This window comes from Polistes dominula, unplaced genomic scaffold, assembly GCF_049000335.1.
Source record: "Polistes dominula isolate Pdom_NZ unplaced genomic scaffold, Pdom_raw_medaka contig_32, whole genome shotgun sequence".
Lineage (NCBI taxonomy): Eukaryota > Metazoa > Arthropoda > Insecta > Hymenoptera > Vespidae > Polistes > Polistes dominula.
In genome coordinates this window covers 2,026,051-2,050,074 of record NW_028300880.1, presented here as the reverse complement: position 1 = coordinate 2,050,074, position 24,024 = coordinate 2,026,051, and the positions used below count along the sequence as shown (strand labels likewise).

The 24,024-nt window shown below is 29.1% G+C and overlaps 2 long non-coding RNA genes across 2 annotated transcripts; both read right to left on the bottom strand.

Moving 5' to 3' along the window:
- Window positions 1-795: 795 nt before the first annotated feature.
- Window positions 796-5,863, bottom strand: LOC149033556 (uncharacterized). The gene is made up of 2 exons (XR_016177578.1): window positions 4,185-5,863; window positions 796-1,160 (listed from the first exon to the last, which is right to left on the bottom strand). It is a non-coding gene; the product is annotated as an uncharacterized LOC149033556 (long non-coding RNA).
- A 2,012-nt stretch (window positions 5,864-7,875) lies between these two features.
- Window positions 7,876-23,757, bottom strand: LOC149033555 (uncharacterized). Its single transcript, XR_016177576.1, has 3 exons — window positions 23,573-23,757; window positions 20,369-20,969; window positions 7,876-13,528 (listed from the first exon to the last, which is right to left on the bottom strand). It is a non-coding gene; the product is annotated as an uncharacterized LOC149033555 (long non-coding RNA).
- Window positions 23,758-24,024: the final 267 nt, after the last annotated feature.

Genomic DNA, 24,024 nt, shown 5'->3' with positions numbered 1-24,024 from the left:
TTTTTTTATTTATTTCCTCTATCGTATTATTTATCTATCAATACCAATAGGTAGGAGGATTATTAGCCTAATTTATTCGCGAGTCTATATTTTAAATTAGTAGTCGATTATTATCATTAGTTTAATTAATTTAACATTGAATTTATTATTGACACTAATGTATGATTATAACTAAAAGAATAGGAATGTTAAATAAAATTAAAAAATGATTAAAATCTATGAAAATATATAAACAATTTTTATTTGAATAAAAATTACAAAATCGTATGTAGAATCAAGTGAAATGAATTAATATAAAATTAAATTAAATTAAATTAACAACGATTGATTTAAAGTTACAATTATTAATTATTATTAATATATAATTTTTAATATTATATTTAATATTATTTTATATTTAATTATTACTTAATATTATATATTAATATTATATTATATTTATAATATTATTTTTTTTTTATATTTAATTATTATTTAATATTATATTGATATTATATTATATTTAATATTATTTTATATTTAATTAATACTTAATATTACATTATATTTAAATATTATTTTTATATTTAATTATTACTTAATATTATATATTATTATTATTTTATATTTAATTATTACTTAATATTATATTTAATATTATTTTATATTTAATTAATACTTAATATTACATTATATTTAAATATTATTTTTTTTATATTTAATTATTATTTAATATTATATTATATATTACAAATAAATTCTCTACACGAGTGTTTGGATATTTGAAAACAAAATAATAATCAAGTTTCTTATTAATATATTTACATTATTTATTTATTCATTTATTTATTTATTTAATGAGATACTGTTTTTTTTTCTTTTTTTTCTTTATACGAGTATTATTAAATAGATGGTTTTTTTTTTTGTGTTGGTCGGATTTACAAATCGGTAATTTCATCGTTCGTACACGTCAATCGAGAAAACTTTAAAGTCCGGTCGGCTTTCACTCCGCACCATTTACGATTAAACCCAAGATTCTCCATCCTTTCTTTCTTTTTTTTTTTTTTTTTACTTCTTCTTCTTCTTCTTCTTCTTCTTCTTCTTCTTCTTCTTCTTCTTCTTCTTCTTCCTCCTCCTCCTCTTTTTCTTTCATCCTCCTCTTCTTACAAGCAACGGTGCACCTGCAACATGAAAGGACGCGAAAACGTGATTGCGATGCTGCAAACTCTTCTCTTCGATCATCTCGTGAGTATAAAAAAAAAAGTTTTATTTATTTGCAAACAATAATATATTTATATTATTTATAAATATCATATCAAAACATATATATATTAATTATCTGATAAACAATTGAACTTGTACTGAAAAATAACAATTATTCGTACAATTAATTTTTTGAACAACTGAACGAGAATCTAACCTAACAAATTAAATTTTAAAAATATAATAAAATAATAATAATAATAATTTATAAGAAAATTTATAACCTCCTATTTTTTTTTTTTTTATAAATTATCAAATAATCGTTTGAATTTACAAACACAAATTATATTTAAAATAAGTCAATGAAATATCTTTAACAAAATAAAATGAAGTTCTCGAAAATGTTGAATAAATTCGAGTTGAATTTGTAAAATAAAAATATTATATAAAATAGTTTCTTTTTATGGTGAAAGGAGGGTACATTTTGCAAAGGAAAAAAAAAGAAAAAAAAAAGAAAGAAAAAAAAGAAATAACACAAGCAAGTTCGAAGAAAAATTATGTAGGACAACATTGGTGTGTTGTTTGTAGAGAAACGAGAGTCCAGCAGGTGATGAGGCACGCGATTCGAAAATTGCTCTCTCTCTCCCTCTCTCTCTCTTTCTCTCTTTCTCTCTCTTTTTTCTCTCCCAAGAGAGAGAGAGAAAGAGAGAATCGACAAAGCTGCACGAATTCTTCGACTAATTGTCAATTCTTCACTTTCCTTCAAACGAAGGGTTTTCAACTCACCCATTTATACATTTCTATCCATTTATATGTAAACTAATACATTTAAAACATATACACACACACACACATACATATAATGTGGGTTCAAAAAACGTCTTCGAAAGTTCTCAAAAGTTAATAATAATGGAAGAGACCTTTGGAAACATCGATGGGTCCCAACAATTTCTTGGATTTCAACCATCATGCCATTCTCACTTCCCACGTCTTACACCATAACAACCCCATAATTTTCTTCCTAAATCTAAGAAAAGAATATCACTGAATATTTTGTTTTTAATATCTTACAGTAATTTTTTACACATTTTAACAAAATAATTTAACATTGTATTTAAATTTATAAGAATTTGTTAAGTAATAAGTTTGTATTTAATATAATAATTTATTACAGGTTATTATGTTTATGTTATTATATTATTAATATTTTTATATTAATAATATTTAATTATTTTTTAAATATATTGAATAATAAATTAATTATAGTAATTAAATTAAATAATTGTATTACTAGTTAGTAATGTTTAGATTAGTATTTAGTTAATTAATAAGTTTGAGTTAAAATATTATTTTACAAATTAATATATTAACAATACGTAATATTTTTATATTAATAATATTTAATTATATTAAATATATTAAATAATAAATTAATTATATTAAATAATTGTATTACTAGTTAGTAATGTTTAGGTTAGCATTTAGTTAATTGATAGTATTTAGGTTAGTATTTTAGGTTAGTGTTTAGATAATTAAAAAGTTTAAATTAAAATATTATTTTACAATTAAATAAATTAATATTATGTAAATTAATACATGTCTCAATTTGTTACAATTGAATGCTAACCATTAGTAACCTTTCAACTGTCAAAAATTACTGTATAAGTTACTAACTTATGATTAACATATAAATATTGATTAAGTTAGTAACTTAAAACCTTGTAAAATAGTATTGTATGAGTAAGTGAGTATTTAGTTGAACGTTAACGAAGACAATAATTAAACCGACGTTTATTAAACTGGGATGCTGGATTATGAAAGGTGGGGTATAGGTTAGGTTATGATACGATAAACCAATTATCTTGATAGAAAGAAAAACTCAGGTGTAATTATAAAAGAAAAGGTGATTATAACTTCATCCCGTCGCTTTCGAGTTAACACTATTACGATCATTCTTTTTTTTCTTTTTTTTAATACGATAGTTTTTTTTCGGTGTTAATATTTTTTATTATTGTTGTTGTTGTTGTTAATATCATATCTGTGTAATAAAAGTATTATTATTATTATATATTATTATTATTATTATAAGAATACCGTGGGATATTGACCGGGAATGAAAAGAATGATCGTTAAAAGTTAAATCGATTTTTCATTATAAAAAAAAAAATGATTCAATTTTCTAATTCAAGGCGTGTTTGGTCTAAATATTTGAACTAACTTGTTAGTCGAATTAAAGATCTAAATTATCATCGTGAAAGTAAAGGAATTATGATATGATTTTGAAAAGTGAGGTTAGGATTGACAGCGGTGTTGGTAAATGCGTCGGTTGTATCTTTGGTATAGTGAAATTATGCGAAGTACTGTTATTTGATAATTTCTATGATTTCAATGGCAGAATATGAGTATGATTATTGATAGGGGATTTAAACATGGTTGTTTATCGAAGAAAACAGATGTTTGATGTTATCATTTTCATCTATAATTTTATTGATAAATATTTCACCAATATTACATTCATTATCTTACATGATTGATTCATTAAACGAAAATTTCATGTAAATAAAATCAATGTTTTATTATAAACACTTTTTATTAATAAATTATTTTTAAATTAATAATGTGTATGTTTATATGTATGTGTGTTAGATAGAAATGTATTAGTTTCTTAATTTTTAACATTGAGTCAAAATATTTGAGGTATGTGTGTACCTAAAAGTTGAAAAAAGAAAGAGAATGAATAAATCAATGTTTATTAACAAATAAAATAAATTAATCCTAAACCATAGTAATGTGTATACGTATGTGTGTGTGTGTGTTTGTCATATAGTATGAGATTTCTAATTTTTAGCATTGAGTGTGCCGAAATATTGGACAGAACCGACCACTTGTTTCTCTTTAAATAAAATAACAAAAATATTGAAGTATGTGTATGTTAAGTTGAACATATATAGAGAGAGTATGTGAAAGAGGGAGAGAGGGGGGAGGGAGAAGAAATGCCTAACCTCGATCGAAGAGAGGGAGCCCCACCTCTATGAGAACGATGCCGCGTCGGGACAGGCCCGTCGAATGTTAAGGAGTCGCTGAGGGACGCTCTAGAGGTGAGGTGAGGTAAGGTGAGGTTAGGTGATTGCGGGGAGGGTAGGAGGGAGGTGAAGAGAGGGTGGAAACGGTGGTAGTGCTGTGGTGTTGGTGAGGAGGAGCGGCGTAACCTCGCCTAAGCTAACTTCACCTCCACTCTCGGAGGCCGACGCGCGGCCACCGATCCCGCGTATGATTTCCAGCAGGCCCCTCATTGGTTGACTGCTTTGAGCGCGGTTACCGCCTTCGCCATTAAACAAAACTCTCCGAAGAAGAAGAAGAAGTAGAAGAAGAAGAAGAAGAAGAAGTAAATGTAGATGTTGATGTAAAAGTTGATGTTAAAAAAAGAAAGAGAGAAAAGTCAAATTAAAAATTCATTCCGATTTCTTTTTTTTTATGTTCAATAAATTTGTATCTTTTTATCTTCGATATTTTTTTGTTTCTATATTCGCAAGAATTTATTTTGTTTCAACGTATTCTGATTTTGTTTCTTTTTTGTTTTATACGAATCTTGCAATTTTGTAAATTTTTTTATTAGATTTGTTCATGTTTGCATTTTAAATTTAATTTTAGCATTGTTAAAATCGAATGCATTTATTAAATGATAATTTTTATATTTTAAAATTAATGGAATGAAATAAGAATTATTGTAATGATAATGTTTTCTAGGTTAAGTCTGCCATTTTAAATTTTCAACATTAACCGTCATGGCGGACCGATATCATTCCCATATACACTGGAAGTATTAGTATATATACATCAACTATTTTATTTATATATTTCTATGCAACATGCGAGGATAGTTAACGTTACTACGGTCGCGTGTACTACGTCGTATTATAGTGAGTTCAGGTGTAAGATAGGTCGGTTGTGACGAGTGCATTCGGAGCATGACGTAACGCAACGACCTCGTATACTCATATCTCGGTTAATCTCATCATTAGTGTTTATCATCTGACGATAAAAGAAAAGCAAATTTAAAAAATAGTTTCAGATTTAAGGGGGTGTGTCAGGAATCCTTTGAAACGAAAAAAATAATACAAAAATGAAAAAACAGCTGGTTGGCTTACAAAAACCGAATGAAGGATGGGGGTGCATCGTCAATTTTCTTCCCAACAGATTCGCGAATGCGTTTTGCGATAGAACGATCGTCTATCTCGTTCTTTCTTCCTTTCTTTATTTCTTTCTTTCTCAGTGTGTCGGATCTTTTATCTTTTTCTATCCTTTGGCCATGTAATTGATATTATTATGGGCCTTCGGTGAGGCCCTCCCATTACGTTATAAATGTTACACGGCTCGATTACCACTCTTCGTTCCGTACATGCTTACATTGTCCGCGAACAATGCTGGACCCTCTTCCTCCTCCGCCTCTTTATCTTCTTTCTCTTTCTTATAGTAGTATAGAAGAAGGAAGAGAGAGTACCCCAAACGGGGGAAAAAAGGGTTAACCCTCTTGGGCTTAACTCGTTCGAAGATACAATGATAACGATACACTCGTTCAAATTTATGTTTGTTACCGTTGCTGTGGTTATGTTCGTATTATTTCTTTACACTTTTATAACAATTCAAGTAACAACAAAAAACATATCTATATATATATATATATATATATATATATATATATATATATATATATATATATATATTTATATATAATAATTATTATTAAATATCTGATAGACGTGTAATTTGCGTGAGAAAAAAATTCAGTTTGCCCGTATTAGACACGTTTTCTTTTATTATCCTTGTAATTCCCATTCACCTCACCCCCAACCCCTACGATCATGTCCCCCATCTCAGTTCACCCCCCGCGACCCTTCCCCCACTCTCCCTCGGTTAAAAGAACGTTCGAGAAAGAAATTTAATATGCAATTTAAAGATCGATATCGAAAGTGATTACGATCGATATCGAATATCGATTAAAAACTAAAACCGATGAGAAATTTCGTACCTTCGATACGAAACGCCATTTTGTGGATAAGTTTTATGGCGGTATATACAACCTACCAGCACCACCACTACTACAACCATCACCAATACCAGTGCGCATCTCGCAGCTATAGTTTTTTTATTTTTTTGTTTTGTTTTCGTTCATCCTCCCTCTCCCCTTTTTCTTAGGCTCACCCTTAGCCCCAACCAGCCGTTTGTCGCCCTAATTATTATTATTACCCCCGATCTCGTCGTCTCGCTCGCGCACGTAGTTTTTAGGTTATTCCTTTTTTTTACCGTTCCGTTCCGTTCCGTTCCGATCTTTGGTTGTTCATTCCTGTTGTTTTGTTTTTTCTTATGGTTTCGTTCCGTTCCGTTCCGTTCCTTTCTCAGTTCTTCTCGCACCCTTGTGCCTATCTCTTCTTCTTTTTTTTTTTTTTTGATTTTGTTAACCCTCCTCCCTCGCGAGATAGATTTCGGTCCAGCCAATTAGATTTTTTTCCTTGGTCAAAGGAAAAGAAAGAAAATAAATTCGAAAGGCACCCCGGATCTCGCTCAACAACTGGTGTTCTCCTTCCTCGTAAGTACTTAGGTATATCGGCGAATCTAAAGGTAAAATTATTGGAGATGAAAGAGTGAGAGAGAGAGAGAGAGAGAGAGAGAAAGAAAAAGAAAAAGGGAAGAAAATTTTTGGTAGAAGGCGCGGCGACCAACCTGTTTAATCCTAATAATAATTCATCTTACCTTTCCCCATTCCATCTTCCACGTTCCCCAATACCATCTCCCTAAGATCCATTATCTTCTTTCGAACTTAACTGTGCGAATTTACGATTAAGTTATGCGAGTTATTTATTATGCAATATTGTCTTCCTTTTAGAATATTTTTTTTTTCTATTTCTGTGATTTGTCTATGATTTTAAACAAATTTTTGTTTTTTATAGGTTATGTTGAATTTTTTGTCTATGATTTGCTAAAAATTTAGAGAACAAGTATACTAAATACATTGTTTAGTATTAATAATTCATCAATGTGTAATATTTTATCATAAAAGAAATTGTTTAATGGATAAATCGTATTTATAAAAATATTATTTAACAATTATAACAGATATCTATCATATAATTTGTTGCAACGTTCATTGTATTTAAAGTTAACCTCTAAAACGCGTACACAAAATTGTATTTTAAATTAATTAAAAAATAATTTAATAATAATTTTCTTTTAATGAATTATATATAATAATCAAACGTTTAAAAAGAAATTGTTTAATGGATAAATCGTATTTATAAAAATATTATTTAACAATTATAACAGATATCTATCATATAATTAGTTGCAACGTTCATTGTATTTAAAGTTAACCTCTAAAACGCGTGCACAAAATTGTATTTTAAATAAATTATTTAATAATTTAATCATTATCTTCTTTTAATGAATTATATAAAATAATTTGACGTTAACTTCTTTTTATTCTTTTTTTTTATTTTCTTATTACAAAATACTATATTAATCTGTACAATATTTCAATATGGATACTGTTTAAGTAAAGATACAGGTAATGTATTCGTGCAATTTTCAGTATGCTTCGATAGAACGTGTTTAAAAATTCTTTCAAGAAAGATGTAATACCAAGGTAAGAACGGAGACAGATGTTGTTGATAGGTAGATAGACAAAGATAGAGAAAAAGGTATATACGATGCAAGGGTGCAGTTATGTCACTATTAAAAACGCATTAATCCTGAATCCGTAGGCTTTATACATACCACATTGACTACTACGAGAAGAAATAAATGCTGGATTCACTCACTCACTCACTCTTTCTTTCTTTCTTTCATTTTTTTTTTTTCATTTTTTTTTTTCATTTTTTTTTTTCTTTTTTCTTCGTAGTACAGTTCGTAAAGATTTCAAGAAGACGTTGCTCGCGTTCGCCAGTTACCAACTGCTGCAGTTGCTGCATTATTATCGCACTCACGGTTTTTTACCCAACACAACGGCGACAACTTTAAGGAGTGGAAGATTTCGTACAACTAATTACACATTCTTTCTTTAGGGATATATTCACTTTTCGTGTCCATTTGAAACAACTACTTCAACAGACGTGGATACGTAAAAGTGTGACGTGTAACTTTATATTTAACAATATGAAATACAAATTTCTTTTTTTTTCTTTTTCTTTTATCATCTTAAGGTAGAAACCAAGAAGAAAAAAGAAAGAAATCATTTTGTTTCGAGTTTAATGCAGTTGTAAATGTAATTGTAACGATGTCAGTATAATTTTTCGTATAAATCTTTGGAATAACGAATTGTATAAATAGAATTACGTTACATGTTTCACGTTTCACGTTTCATGTGAGAAATTTTCTCCAAAAAATATAAAAAACAAAATTAAATTTTATCTAAAACAAATTGTACGATTCGTTGAACAGTGTAGGCAATTGATATAACCTCACATTTAGAAATACCAAAAATAAAATACAATTAGATTCTAACCTTAAACAAAAAGTCCTTGCAATTGTTGCAGAACGAATACGAAAATTAGAAAAAAAAAACATAAATTACATATTTAATTTAATTCCAAAACAACCCTTTCAAATATTGCAATGTAGATACGAAAATTCAGATAGAACAATGTAGGCAGTTGGTATAACCTCACATTTAGAAATACCAAAAATAAAATACAATTAGATTCTAACCTTAAACAAAAAGTCCTTGCAATTGTTGCAGAACGAGTACGAAAATTAGAAAAAAAATACAAATTAGATATTTAATTTAATTCTAAAATAACCTTTTTAACTATTGCAATGTATATACAAGAATGCGGATAGAACCAGAAACAAAGTTAGGTTATGCAATGGAAGACAAATTTTCAAAATATTCTCTTACGCCATTACGATCAATCAATCAATGAATGCATTTAGATATCCGTAAAGAAAAGAAAGAAAGAAAAAATTGAAAGAAACCTTCTCTTGAAAAAAACAAAAAAAAGAAATTTCCAATTCAATAGATATGAAATATATTGTAAAAATGTTGATCAATTCGATGAAATGTTAAAATACATGATGGTTGACGATAAGAAGATAACAACTCAGTCAGTCAACTGTATCCCACTCCTCTTCCACCCCCATCACCCTCCAGCCCATCTTTTTCTCTTCCTGAATCCTCTTTCCCTATCCCAGAACGATAAGAATCCATAGAATGAGTGCAATATCGCGAGCATCATTGACGACTACGACTACTACGACGACTACGACGACGTTGCGTTAGCATTCTCGAAAAGCACAACGGAAGAGTAGAGAAGAGAGGAAAAGCAGTGGAAGCTTCTAAAGTACTTGCCTACCGTCGCTAATGGCACTTCTAACAGTGAGAGAGGGGAAAAGAGGGGCAGGGGAGGAGGAAAGGAAGGATTTTAAGCTCGTTTCGCGAAAAAACTGTTGATTTATTTTCCGAAGGAATTACTTTTTACAACGTTGACGGTTCTTCTTCTTCTTCTTCTTCTTCTTTTTCTTTTTCTTTTTCTTTTTTTTTTCTTCTTTAAATATATATATGTATATATGTATTAGTAACGATCATAATCTTTATCTATCGATTTTTTCATTCTTTTTTTCTTCTTTTTTTTCTTTCTTTATTATTTCAGTCAAGAGGGCGTGGATTGGGAGAAGAAAAATAAAAACAGTGTTTTATTTTTTTTTTTTTTTTAATCATTGTTACATTTCTTCTCTACTTTGTTTTTCGTTTTATTCGTAGATTTTTAAAACAAAGTTTGTAATAAAAAAATTTAAAAATTACTTTTACCGTAATTCATTTAAACAGCAAGTTTTTGAGATATAGGTTAGTTTGATTTATTTTTTTTATTTTTGATCAATTATAATTTTACTTTCGTGTTACAAATGTATGTTGCAATGTTTTTAAATTTGTTGAACTACATTGAAAAAGAAAAAGAGTAAGAATGAGATGAAAAATGTAAGTAAAAATTCTACCGACTTACGTGAAATATTTGACAAGCACTTTTAAAAAGAAAAATGGTTGACATAATCAAAGAGAAAGAAAAGAGAAAGTAGTAAAAGGGTACACGGAAGGTTGAAAAGAAAAAGAAAAAGAAAAAAAAAAGAAGGAAAGAATGAGAGAGAGAGAGAGATAGATAGATAGATGGATAAACGGAGTTAGGGAGGTCTAATTATTCTTCATGGTAAAGAGACTACGTGGAAACGTAGAGTTGGCTTTGTCGGTGGTTTAACGAAGCGTCGAAAAGCCGCTTTAATCGACGAGACTCTGACCTAAATAAATATTCATGAGAGTGTAGTAGAATGGGATGATCCAACAAGTATTCAACCGAAATAATATCCTTACGAATATCAAGTTACAAATTTTGATAATGTTCAACGTCACAACCATAACCCCAATTGATTTGATATGAATTTATTATTTATGATTTCTTCGATGAATCCAAAAAAAAATAGAGTGGAGGGTCATGGGGTCTGAGAAAAATAATCCACTTGACAATAATAATAAAAACAAAAAGGATAATACTAATTTTAATATAAAAAAAAATATAACAATGGCTGTGTGATGGAAGAACGAAGCCTTGGGTCATCCAGTTTTGGACCATAAAGAATATCGTCTGATCGATTAACATAATATCTCTTCTTTCGTATTCAAAACGGGCGACCACTAGGGTCCCAATAATGATATACATATGGTGTATATATATATGTATATATAGGGTGACTTTAGATCCATGTTTATACTAATGCTAGGTCTCTAAGATCATAATGAGCCCTAAGATCGAATTAGGATCCGACTATCTACGTCTACCCCTATTCCTAATATCTCATTTCTATCGTTACCTTTTCATTTTTATTTTTATTTTTGGAAACAGACTAGGTGATAGGAATATAAAACTCAACGTTGACCCAACCGTTTTATTTATAATATTTTTTTCCTCCCCCTCTGTCGTTTATTTATTCCGGTAATCATTTGATCGTAAACCGTTTCGAAGAATATCATCGAAGAAATTTAACTCCTGTCTGATTAAAATAGAAGAAAATAAGTATTATCAAGAGTACGAAGATTATTGTCTTCCATGTATTACTATCTGTTGATCTAACAGACCTATACACGTATACACATATATAATACTGAAGTATAGTAATTTTATTGCTCGTAAAGTTCATACGAAATGATGTCAAACTGCAATATTATTTTCTACCAAGTAGATTTGAATCTATCAATGATTTCTTGATAAAGATGAAGGTGTATGAAAGGGGCCCTTATTGGGGAGTGGGGTTAGCAGAGTTTGACGTGATTGGTAAATAAATATATTACTTCAGTGAAATGGGGCCTAGTGGGGAAAGAAAAGTAGCACAATTTTTATGAAATTGAAAAAGGAATTAGTGGGGAAGGGCAACTGATAGAATTTTAAGCGAAATGGTCTCTAATTGGGGAGTAGGGTTAGCACAGTTTTACGTCATAGTTAAAAATATATTTTATTAGAGAGAAATAGAGACTATTAGAGAAGGGCAACTAACACAATTTTTCGCAAAATGGGGAAAGGGGTTAGTGGGGAATAGCAACCGATAAAATTTTGCGTAAAATGGGCCCTTATTGGGAGTGCGGTTAGCACAGTTTTACCTGATAGTCAACAAAATATTTTATTTAAATGAAATAGGGCTTAGTGGGGAAGGACAACTGGTAGAGTTTTGCGTGAAATGGGAAAAGGAATTGGTGGGGAAGGTCCACAGATAAAATTTAGTATAAAATGGAGCCTGATAGGGAGTGGGGTTAGCAAAGTTGCGTATGATGCTTAAATAAATATATTATTTAAATGTAGGGAAGGATAACTGTTAAAGTTTTGTGTAAAATGATGGGGAATTGGTACTGGCAAGATTATTGCGTGGGATAAAGAAAATAAAATGAAAGAAAAAGAGAGGGAAGACAATTATTTATCGTAGCGAGTTTACCACGGTCCACCGACATACTTGAAATTCCAGGGCACCGATTATTACGTAGGATCGCGTAGCTCGCGAAACACGAGGAACAACAACACACTAACCGTAACCGTACTTATATTATCCCCCCTCCCTCATCCTCCCTTCTTATCCTTGTATGTCCGTTGTTTTCTGTTGTCCTCCGTTTCAAGTATTTCCCACGATTCATCGAAGAGAAAGATTTATATATATGTATATATATGACATACAACTGTACACGCGTTTCTTTTCCTTTCTTTCTTAACTTTTCATTTCTTTTCTTCTTTGTTTGCTTTTTTTTTTAAATCAAGGTCCTAACAATTCTACGAAAACACATGCTTACAATTGCATGTAAGACATTTGTTGGTTTTATCGAACAATATCGTTGTTTTCTCTTTTTCTTTTTTTACTTTTTTACTTTCGTAACTAGTTTTCATTTTTATAAGGTTGTTTTTTAAATATTTGATTTAGAATTATATTTTTTTAAATATAAGTATTGTTCCATAATAATTATTTTCATGAATGCTTTGCATATTTAATTATTATTATTATTTTTTTTTTAATTAATTTGTTAAGATTAATTCATTTTATTTGTAATTTGTAATTTTCTTTTTTATGAACAGTTTTTCGTAACTCCGGCAATTTGTAGTTCACTTTTTATGATTTCTTTATTTTGTTGAATTGTTTTATTTATTTTTGTTTTAAATTAGATATATTAGATAATTGTAGAAACGATTTTATTGATTAATTTAAATATACTCGTGCTTAGATATCTATTACCAATATCTAGTTCAATAATTATCATGAATATATATATATTTGGACATGCGAACCTATCAATTATCCAACTCGATTTAATTGCCATCTTTGTGTTCTCGATTATCAATCGAAATATCTGTTATTTAGCTAAAAATTAAAATTCTATTATCCAATTCGATCAATTGCAATTCTCGTATCAATGATATGAAACATTCGAACCATTACCGTTGAATATTTTTTTCTAAATGACATTTCTTATTCAATTTTTTCATGTTCATCATAAAATAATTCGAGTTAAATTGCAATTAAAAAAAAAAAAAAAAAAATGTTAGATTTATTTAATTCTATATATAGAGATTGAAAAAGATTATAGTTAAAGATTTATTGTTATTCTTAAGAGGTAACATAGAAAAAAATGCGTATCCTCTCGCGAAAATTGCGTAGTGGCTGTCTTCGAGTTCGACCGGATTACAGGGGTGGCAGAGTTGAATGAAGGGTGTGTAGGAGGGTTCGGCTACTGAGGGATCGTTGTTGCCATGACGACATCAACCGCTCACTACCCCTCGTTGCACCAGAGGGATCCCACCAACCCTCTGTTGGAGGACACGATCCATATCTGCAAAACCACCTTTCAATGGCCATTTTGTATACTTATACATATATATATACCTATATATACATCTATATATATTCAATAATTCAGGATAAAAATTGCATGCTTCATACCAAAACTGAAGAAACATTTTTCATAATTTGTATTAATAAAATATTTAATAAAATAAATAATATAAAAATATCTATATAATATTTATTAAAAATATTAATATACATATATTTATATTTTTCATAAATTTATTACTATATATTTTATTTTGCTAATAGTATTAAATCTTACAAAATATTATTAGCATAATTATTATTGTAATTAATTGAAAAAATCAATGCATTATTTTATTGGATATTTTTTTGAATGGTGTACTAATGACGATACTAAAATTTGTAGGAGTAATCATGCATCATGCATCATGCCATGCATGCAAGATACAATTACATCTTTGTTAATTTATATTATCCTGATTATCTGTAAAAACAACAAACCTTTATGAATATTATGTGATATATATAAAAGTTATATTAAACTACCCTCTCATGTTGTGCGAGATAGTCGACACGCGATAATAATATTACTACTCTAAACGTAGTTGTGATTAAGGTAAATGGATTACTATGAATCTATGATATAAATCATAACAATAATTCAATTGTCTATTTGTTGCATGAATTTTTTTCTATTATCTTCTTACATTTTGAACTTTCACAATTTATGATTAAAAAAAAAACAAAAGTAGTGTTTCTTTTATTTTCAACATAACCTAAAATTTTAATACTTTGTTAGAAAATAGATAGAAACTAAAGGTACTTAGTAATAAAAAACAATTGTTAGCAGCGCATTAGTAAGAAGTTTCTAGAGTGCAATGAGAAGTACCGTTCGACGACATTTTAAAGAGCCCTTAAAAAAGCACCCCAAAGACCACTTCTCGTGAATCGCGAATATAGGGGTGTACTGTGGTGATACTTTACGTAGGATGAGTTTCCTACCATGATTTTATATGACAAAAAAAGTACCATCATTCAATATTTAATAAATTGTTTAATTCATTTCTTGAATCATTGTCTTCAATCAAATTTATTTAATCAATTGACACATTGATATTTAAAACAATTATTTTAATGTTAAACTTTTTCTTGTATGATTTCAATATTTGGAATGTTATAGATCGGTATGGGTTTGCGTATTGGTTGAAATATTTTAATTATTAACATTTATTAAATATTTAATTTATTTAATTATATATGTATATAATAATAATAATTTAATTAATTAATATATTGTAATTAGTATAATATTTGTTATTATTATTTTTTATATTATTTAATTAATATATAAAGATTATTATTTTTAGTAATGACTTTTATATTTCTTATTTTTTATTCGATTAATATTTTTTTAATAATTTTAAGGTTAGAATGTTTTAACGTTCTGTTACTTTAGTTAATTTATCGGTAATTATACATTTGATAAATTTATGTATGATTTTTCTATATGTTTCCGATGACGACCTTGGTAAACAAACGTAATTCGAAATATTATACCCGACGAAAATCACTTTGCAAACATGGTGGGGTAGGTTATAAGACAATACCGTCTTGTAAACAACATTGACATCAGTCTTCCGAGAATATTCAAAGTAGTTAAACGTGTAGTACGTATTCGTTTAAATTATCATCGTTTCTATTATTTAAAATAAATTCAAGCAAGTATAAATAATTAATTATTTAGTTTCTATCGTTTGTTTAACTAAGGATGTATAATATAATCACTTTTTTACAAAATAAATTATAGATGATTGATATTCATATTTAATAAGAATATAATCGAATATTATATTTATTTTTTTAATATAAATAATATATATTTTTAACAATAATTTGATGTCATATACAGTCGTTTAAAAAATTCTTAAAGATTGATATATTTAATTTAGATTGAATATTACTCAAAATTGGTTACAAATTGTTATCAAATATACAATAATTTCGATAGATCATTTAAACAAATTTCTATCAATTTAAAATAATTTCAAATGAATATTTTTCAAAATAAATTGAAAATTTTCAATTACATTACAAACGTAACGATTAATCTAACAAAAACATATGAAATAATAAAACAAAATATTACCAATACTTTCATACAATAAATATATATGTATATGCGTACATACGTGCGTGTATATGTGTATAGTTTAGAACGCCATATTTAATCCTGGCACCCTAAAAATATATATATATACGTTATAGTTTGTAAAATGAACTGCGTGGCGAATAGCCATTTGCGATGAAGCCAGAACTCCACACCCCGGTTAGGAAGGTATCTTTGGAAGTATGCGCAGACCTATGTTGAAGGGCAAAACTTGATGCACACGCATAGGGCTCCGATAGTATATACAACTATAACTATCTCGCTTACGATCGCTAGCTTATACAGGCTGAGACGAGAACGTAGCACGTCATTACGTTGCCCCCCAAAAGCAAAAAGGACCGTACACCTCGGTACCAGGACGACCAATAGCCGTTCGCGTGCTAATGAATCCAAAGGGGCCCAACCAATCCCGTTGCTAGCCCTATGTTCACGATCCTAACCCTCTTCGATACTCGTCCTTCTTCGTTTTATCACCGCTAGTCTCGTTTCTTCTCATATTTTCTATTTCTACGAAATTTTGTTTTTTATATTTCGAAAATTTTCTTTTATTTTCATTATTTTTCTCTGAGTCCTATGATTTTTTTTCTTCTACTTTTTATTGGTTAGGTTTACTGAGGTTTTTTAATTCGTATTAAATGTCTTATTTGATTGTTTGAAATTTTTAGGTTATATTTTCTATGTTCTTTTAGATATAATTCTAACTTCAATTGGTATTAATAATTAATAAAATATATATAGATATTTATTCCTTAATCACAATTTTATACTATGCATACTAAATTATTTAAATATTATTATAATTACAAATACAGTATAAATACAAATAAAATTATATATCAATTAAACAAACTAACAATAATAATTATGCTAAATATCTCATTAAATCAACAATTATAATGCCAAATAATATACTAAAAAAAATATATATATATATATAAATAAAAAAACAATAATTTCAATAATTTGTTCTAAATAATTCAAAGTTATTTCTCAGAATGTTTTTGTATTATTTCCGTGATTTTTTTTTTTTTTTTTTTTTTTTTGAAAAAGTTTCTCCTTCGTAACACGTTTTAAAGTGCGTGGACATGGATCGTAGTCGTCGTTGTGTAGAAAAGAGAACGAACGAGTGGTTATGATTGTATGAGTGTGCATACAATCGGTGCACCGTACAACACAACAGGCAAGTGCATCGCGTACCGGAGTCAGAGAGCTGCTCAGGGCTATCATTATGGCGGCAGTAGACACTCCCTCCTTATCGCAGGTTTCCAACGCTAGTACCGCTCGAACGAAACGCTCGCCATCATTATATTTTCCGCGGCGAGAAAGAACGCACACGAACCAACAACTCTCGGTATATACCTACGAAACATTTCTCCTATATATTCCTCTCTCTCTCTCTCTCTCTCTCTCTCTCTTGCATACACACACTCTTTCATTTCACCTTTCTTTCTTTCTTTCTTTCTCTCTTATTCTATGCGTGTCTCATTTCCTCTTTCTCAGATATCTGATTGTGAAACTATTTCGAATCGATTTATTTCAAATACGTTTACTTTTATTTTTATTTTTATCTTTAATGTTTAATGTTTTTAATCATTCGTAATTAATTAATTTTTGTTTGAAGTAAAAACTTTTTTTAGATTCGGGGTGATTTGAAAATTGTAAAACGGAAATACGTCATTAAAAAGAGACAAACATATATGTATATATAGGATTTAAACCTGCAAGAGAATGAGATTGAAGACAGTATACGTTTGTTTTTTATTTATTAATATTATTATTGTATTATGTATTCTTTTTTTTTTTTTAAATTATCTCAAATGTATTTGTTCCTTTGTCTTTCTTTTTAATGTTCAATTTTTCATAATTAAAATATGATAACTTTCTATATTAATTTGGTTACACTTAACCTTTACCTTTGCATTTTTATTTTAGAACATAAAAAGACTCATGGTGAAGGGTAATTTTATTTTGTTTTAATTAAATTTGATGAATTTGGTTTTTGTTTATTAATTTAGAATTAACGTTAACATAAAAACATATGAATTTAATGAATTTAAGTTATTTGTTTTAGGTTAACCGTGTTACATATTATAGATAACCTCAAAAACTTCAACCCTGTAAATTTTCGCGCCAAAATTAATGACACACCTTAAATACCGCCAGGCATCACACAATTAAACTAAAATTATGTACAAATTTTCAATGTTACTGTATTTTTTCCTTCCATGTCTCTTAAACATTCATTTTTGATTGAAATTGGTTAGAATTTTTCGATTAACCTATACTTTTTCTCATAGTTTCCCCCACCCCTATTTGATAGATCTTTAAAAAGTTAGCTACAATGTTCGTAATTTATTTTTTTTATAACATCGTTCGATTTTTAGTCCCATAGGATTAAAGTTTGTATGTTTTGTGGTCTTGAAAGAATATACTTTTGCGGTGATCGATAATATTGGAAATTATCCTAACAATTGGTTACTGCGGTTTCTAAATGGATGACCAGAATATATCTGTCGAGAATTATTTTATTCGTAATTTTACATATTGATCATCTCGCATAGATAATAATTATTTATTAAATATTACGTTTATTTAACTTTAAAATTAATTTGCATTTGTAAGATGCATTAACGACAAATGCAAACGCGTTTGTAAGATTTTTAATTAATTTTTTTCTTTTACAAGTTTAACACATTAACGACAAATATTTTGCAAATAATTTCAACGAAGTTTACGCGATTGATTTTTGTTTTAATTTTTGTTTTTCTTTCACGTTCATACATTTTCAAATGTAGTATAATATATTAAATAATTTATGGAAATAACCCTGAGTCATTTTAAAAATAATATTAAAAGTTAGAAATATATATTATTGTTAGGAAGTTTGCGCGTTAAGAGTTTTTCTGTGAGTTTGGTTTCGTGGAAAAAAATTAAAAAAAATAAAAGAAAAAAGCTTATCCTTCCGTGTTTCCTCCTTCGACTTTCCGTTCTCGCTTCGTAAATTGCTCGCAGGGTTTTTTTTCCTTTTCTTTTTTTTTTTTTTTTTTTTTTTTTACGATGCGTTTTCAACGATCTGCGGTTTCGATAGGTCGGTTTACTACGTTCAAAAGCAGTTATTCTTTTCTTTTCTCTTTCTTTTTACATTTCGTTCCGTTTTCTTTATTTTTTTTCTTCTTCTTCTTTTTTCTTTTTCCTTTCACGATCAAAGAATTGGATCTTGATAACGTAGAAGATTGAAACGAATCGATTCCGATCACGAAGCAATAAGATTTGGCGACTTTCAACACGGAAATTCCTCGATCATAATCTTAACAAGAATATCGCAATTCTAATAATAATAATAATAATAATAATAATAATAATAATAATAATAATAATAATAATAATAATAATAATCAAAAGAAATATTTGCAAATGTAATAATGCGTGAAATTAACGAGAATTCTTTCACCCGTGACATTGTTACTCATGTTTTGTTCTTTTTTTTTTCTTTTTTTCTTTTTGCACAATAGTTTCTCATTTGCTATAATATTCACGCATTTAGTTATGACTCGTTGATTTATCTTTCACTTCATTATTTTAAGGTTAGTATTTTTACTTGTACGTGTAAAGATTTATGTTTTAAATCGATATTTTATTTTGTTTTGGTTTTTTTTTCTTTCTAATAATTTATAAAAGAGTTTTTTTTTTGTAGAACGCTTTCGCATCATTAAAAAAAAAAAAAAAAAAAAGGCAAGATATTAAAAGTTCATTCACACGTGAGTTTAATATAATCGTGTGCATCCATCTTTATAATTTCACGCTTGCCGCTAGCCAACGAGATAATTTCAACGTTTTTAGTATTAAGCGTAACACAGTAAGCCCCCGAATTAACGATTAGAAATTTTTTATTTTAATATATTACTACTCCTACTTCTTTTTTTTTTTTTAAATATAATTTCTAACAATTCCCACAAATTATATCCCATACATTAGTAACGATTACTATCTTTCTCTTTATACGAATATTTAACGAAATTGTTAATGAAAGTAATTGAGATTTTTATATCTTTTTCTTGTTCTTTTTGTAAGTAATCGTAAATAAATTCTAATGAGTAATATGAGTATTCATTTATTCGATTTAAATTAAGGTTATAATTTTTAATTGATCAATTTGTGTCGATTATTATACAAAAACAATTGCGTGCAATTAATTTCAATATAATTTTGTTGAAAATTCAGTTTTACAATAAAAAAATAATTCAATTATTTTGTCCGAATTCGATTATGTTACTATATAATACTAATTGTAAAAAAATGAATTTGTCAAGCATAATAAAAGTAAAAAAAACAAAAACATAACCTATAAGAAAATGCCGTATACATTTGTAAAGATTACTTTTCAAATAATTATCCGTTGGATAAGTTTCAATCAGAAATAAATCGATTTGTAGAGGACAATTAAAGTTCGATTCGTAACAGTATTGAAGTTACTCGACAAACTTGGCAAGACTCCAATGATTGGTCAGAATCGGTTTACAGATATACAGTGATTACCATCCTTAATTGATAAGATCCAATACAATTCACAATGAAATAAGTATAGTCATCGATCAAATAAATACCCCATTCACATATATCCAAAAAAAAACAACATATATATACATATACATATACCAAAATGTGATTAAATCAGCAGACAATAATACTCACATTCGTAAAACTTTATATCACTTAATAAGTTAATTAACACTTATATAAATTCCTTATTAAATAAAATAATCATTGTCAATAATAAAATTTTTTCATAATTCACATTCCAATGAGACAAATAATAATAAAAAAGAAAGAATAATAGAAAAACCAAATTTCACTGCTTGATAACTGTATGCAAAACAAATACCAAAATGATTAATCTTATTGTAATAATATTAAATAAAAAAATGAATGATAATATTCATAAATATTAAGAAAACTTAGGTTAGAATGTAACGCGACTGTTCACTGGGGATTGCATGTGACAATCCGTTCGCATCGAGGACCGAGGAGAGACTCTATAAGGTGCTTTCCATCCCCCGAATAGCACTCGGCTCGGTCGGCGGATCCGACGCTGCAATCATTCTCAGTAATGATTGTCATTACCGGGAACAGGAGGGCGAGCGAATACCAGAGAAAGAGAGAGAGAGACAGCGGGTGGACGAACAAGCCAAGAGGGATTGGCCTGCATTGCGATTGCGTTTCCGGCTGGTCCCATTGGCCGACAAACTACCAGCGACCTTACGACCAACTTCAGGGAGGTACACTCCTATCTAACCTAAAATCATATTTATTTTAATTATTTAGAAAAGTATATAGCTAGAAATGATCTTTGATTGTTTTTGGTATTGATCATTTTTTGTCTGTTAAGTTAGAAAGATTTTATGATTACTTTTGTTTCATTTATACAAACTACTAGCAACCAACTTCAGGGAGGTACACTACTATCTAACCTAAAATCATTTTTTTTTTTAATTATTTAGAAAATAATTTAGCTTAGATTGTTTTTGGAATTGGTCATTATTGTTTGTTAGGTTAGAAAGATTTGATGATTGCTTTTGTGTCATTTAGAACTGTTCATTTTAGGATTCACTTTGTGTTTCTTTGAACATTTCTGAATCCAGTTACGTGTTTTCTTTATTTAACAAAGATACCAGGTGCAGATAGTCCTTTGTTTTGGTCTGTTGATTGAGTCAACTGAGTCAACTTAGTTTTACATTTTTATTAAAAAATTACTCCACGTTATTTTTCATTTAATCCTGAAAATCCTCAATGATCCTAAAAAAAGCACTGATAATAAATATAATTATTGTTTAAACATAGATAAATGCAATAACATTGAAAATATCGTTTGTAGTTAGTTAGATGAATACTGTTGGAAGGTTTAGACACGATTAAAATTGACACCCTCGACCTTTTATACAGTACCCATTCATTAGAATACAGTACAGTGCTTACTCGACTACGCGTGTCCATTGAATAAAATGTAAGTAGCAAATTACGCGTAGAAGCTTGACTAAGTTTTCTCAATGGAATATTAGGTCCGATTATCCTAACCCCTTTTCATTAGCTTCCATATACTCGTTAATGGTTTTTAAAATATCATCTTACATTATTATTAATTTAATCCTACCGAAAATCTATCCACCATTAATCATCCATTTATACATTTGTAAATACTAAATATAATTTATTTCAAAATCGTGGAAACATTTTAGTAGTAACCAAAGTAAGGTTAGGTCTGTGTGATTTTCAAATTGAGTAAAATTTTTGTAATAAACGTAGAGGGAGGTAAGTTGAATTGAAGTGAGGGGTGATGTTGAGTTAGGGTGATTTTAAAATTGAGCAACATTTTTGTAGTAAAAAGAATTTGAGGTTAGTTGAGTTGATGCGAGGATATAAAAAAGAAAAAGAAACAATATCAATGATTTGTAAAGAAAGGAAAAAGAAAGAATGTGTGTGTATGTGTGTATGTGAATGAATGAAGGGCTCGAAGGTATATAGAAGAGAAAGAGGACATCAAAGCGCCAGATATCACGGTGGGGCAGCCTTTCATGGCTGCCATTATCGCGTTACTTCCGCGTGGTCGAACGTCATTTGTCTCACACTACCGCGATGATTTGAGGGCAACCGAGCCACCGACCCAACCCCTCTTGGCTTGTTGAGGCCATTATGTTGCGCGGTGCGCATTCGTTGCGCTGCGGGCAACGCATATCGAATGCACTCAAGATGATCGAATCTTTATCACGCTAGAGTTATGTGTTACAATATATTGTACATGTATTTAAAGTCATAGATGAATTATTATTATATATTGTTAACGTTAAACATTTGTTTCAAAATGTTATAATTAATTGTTTAACAAAATAATGGTTTTTTTGTTTAAGTGTTCAAGTTTTATTAACTATAATGTTTAATGTAGAACATAATTAACATATTTAGCTATTATTAATTTACAGTTATTTTTAGTATGTCTGGGGATAACTTAAGTTGCAAAAATATTGGGATTATGTTTATACTGAAATATTTATATAAATTTAAACTTTTACAATTATTTATTATTATTATATATAATATTGCAATAAAGTAATATATAATAAAATATATTTTTGATAATACTTAAGAATATATATTAAATGACAATTATAACCTAAAATATTTAATCGTACATTATTCCAAACAAAATAATGAATCACTTAACATGAAATCTACTAAAATGAGTAACAAATGAAAATGTAAGAACAAGAAAAATGTTTCAAGATAAAGAATAAGAAACTCATTCCAGTGAACATAGTACAATGAAGTCTACCAAAAGTGCAACAAATGTGTATGAACAGTAACGTTTTGTCACTCTCGATTACACTCTTCTCTCATTCTTATCTTTTCTTCCTAAAACTAGAGAAAATGGTTTCTCCTTGTGAGAGTAGAAAGAAAGAAAGAAATATAGTTATGCGTGTTCGTTCAGTATGAAAAAAAGGGTATGGGGGAAAGGTGGTGGTAGTAGAACCGGAACGAAAATGAAGAAAAGCTCACGACCAAAGATCTCTGCTCGGTGGAGTCGATTATCTATCTGTCTCTCTGTTACTCTCACATTGTCATACACTTGGTTCATGCAACATTACGAAACCATTAGGGTGATGTAGTAATACTAGCAGTAGTAGTAGTAGTAATGGTATTGGTGAGATGCCTGTCGTTGTCCTTTTCGAGCTGCTGTCAACGTTTTCATCGTTGCCGCGTTGTTGTCGTTGCTCTCTCACGATTTTCCTATGGTTTCTCTTTCCCATCCATCTATCCATCTATCTATCTATCTATCTATCTATCTATCTATCTATCTATCTATCTATCTATCTAGCTATCTATCTATAGATATCTTTCTCTTACTACAACGTCAAGCAAATCTCGAATTCCGTTAACGTGGCCTGGTGGGGTGCGAGAATCCTCGTTGAAATGGGCTCCTCGTCATCATCATCCCACCACCACCACCACCACCAAGTCGTGTTGTCGGGTAGTTGTTGTTGTTGTCGTAGTCTTCACTCCCTTTCTAAAGAGCATTCCTCTTCCTTCTTCACTTGCAAAGCATATCGACAACTGCGAACGGGCACCAACCACCACTACCACCAGTAGCATAACCCATCACCACCTTCTGAAACCTCGTCAAACCTTCTCCTCTACCTTCTCTCTACCTTCTCCTCATTCTCATCCCCCTTACACCTCCTCCCCCTCTTCCTTCTACTCTTACTCCTACTACTCCTACATTAAGCACTTCGCAACGACAATTTGCGATACATTTGCAAGAGCACGCTCTGACTTCTACCAGCGGGATCCATCTTCCT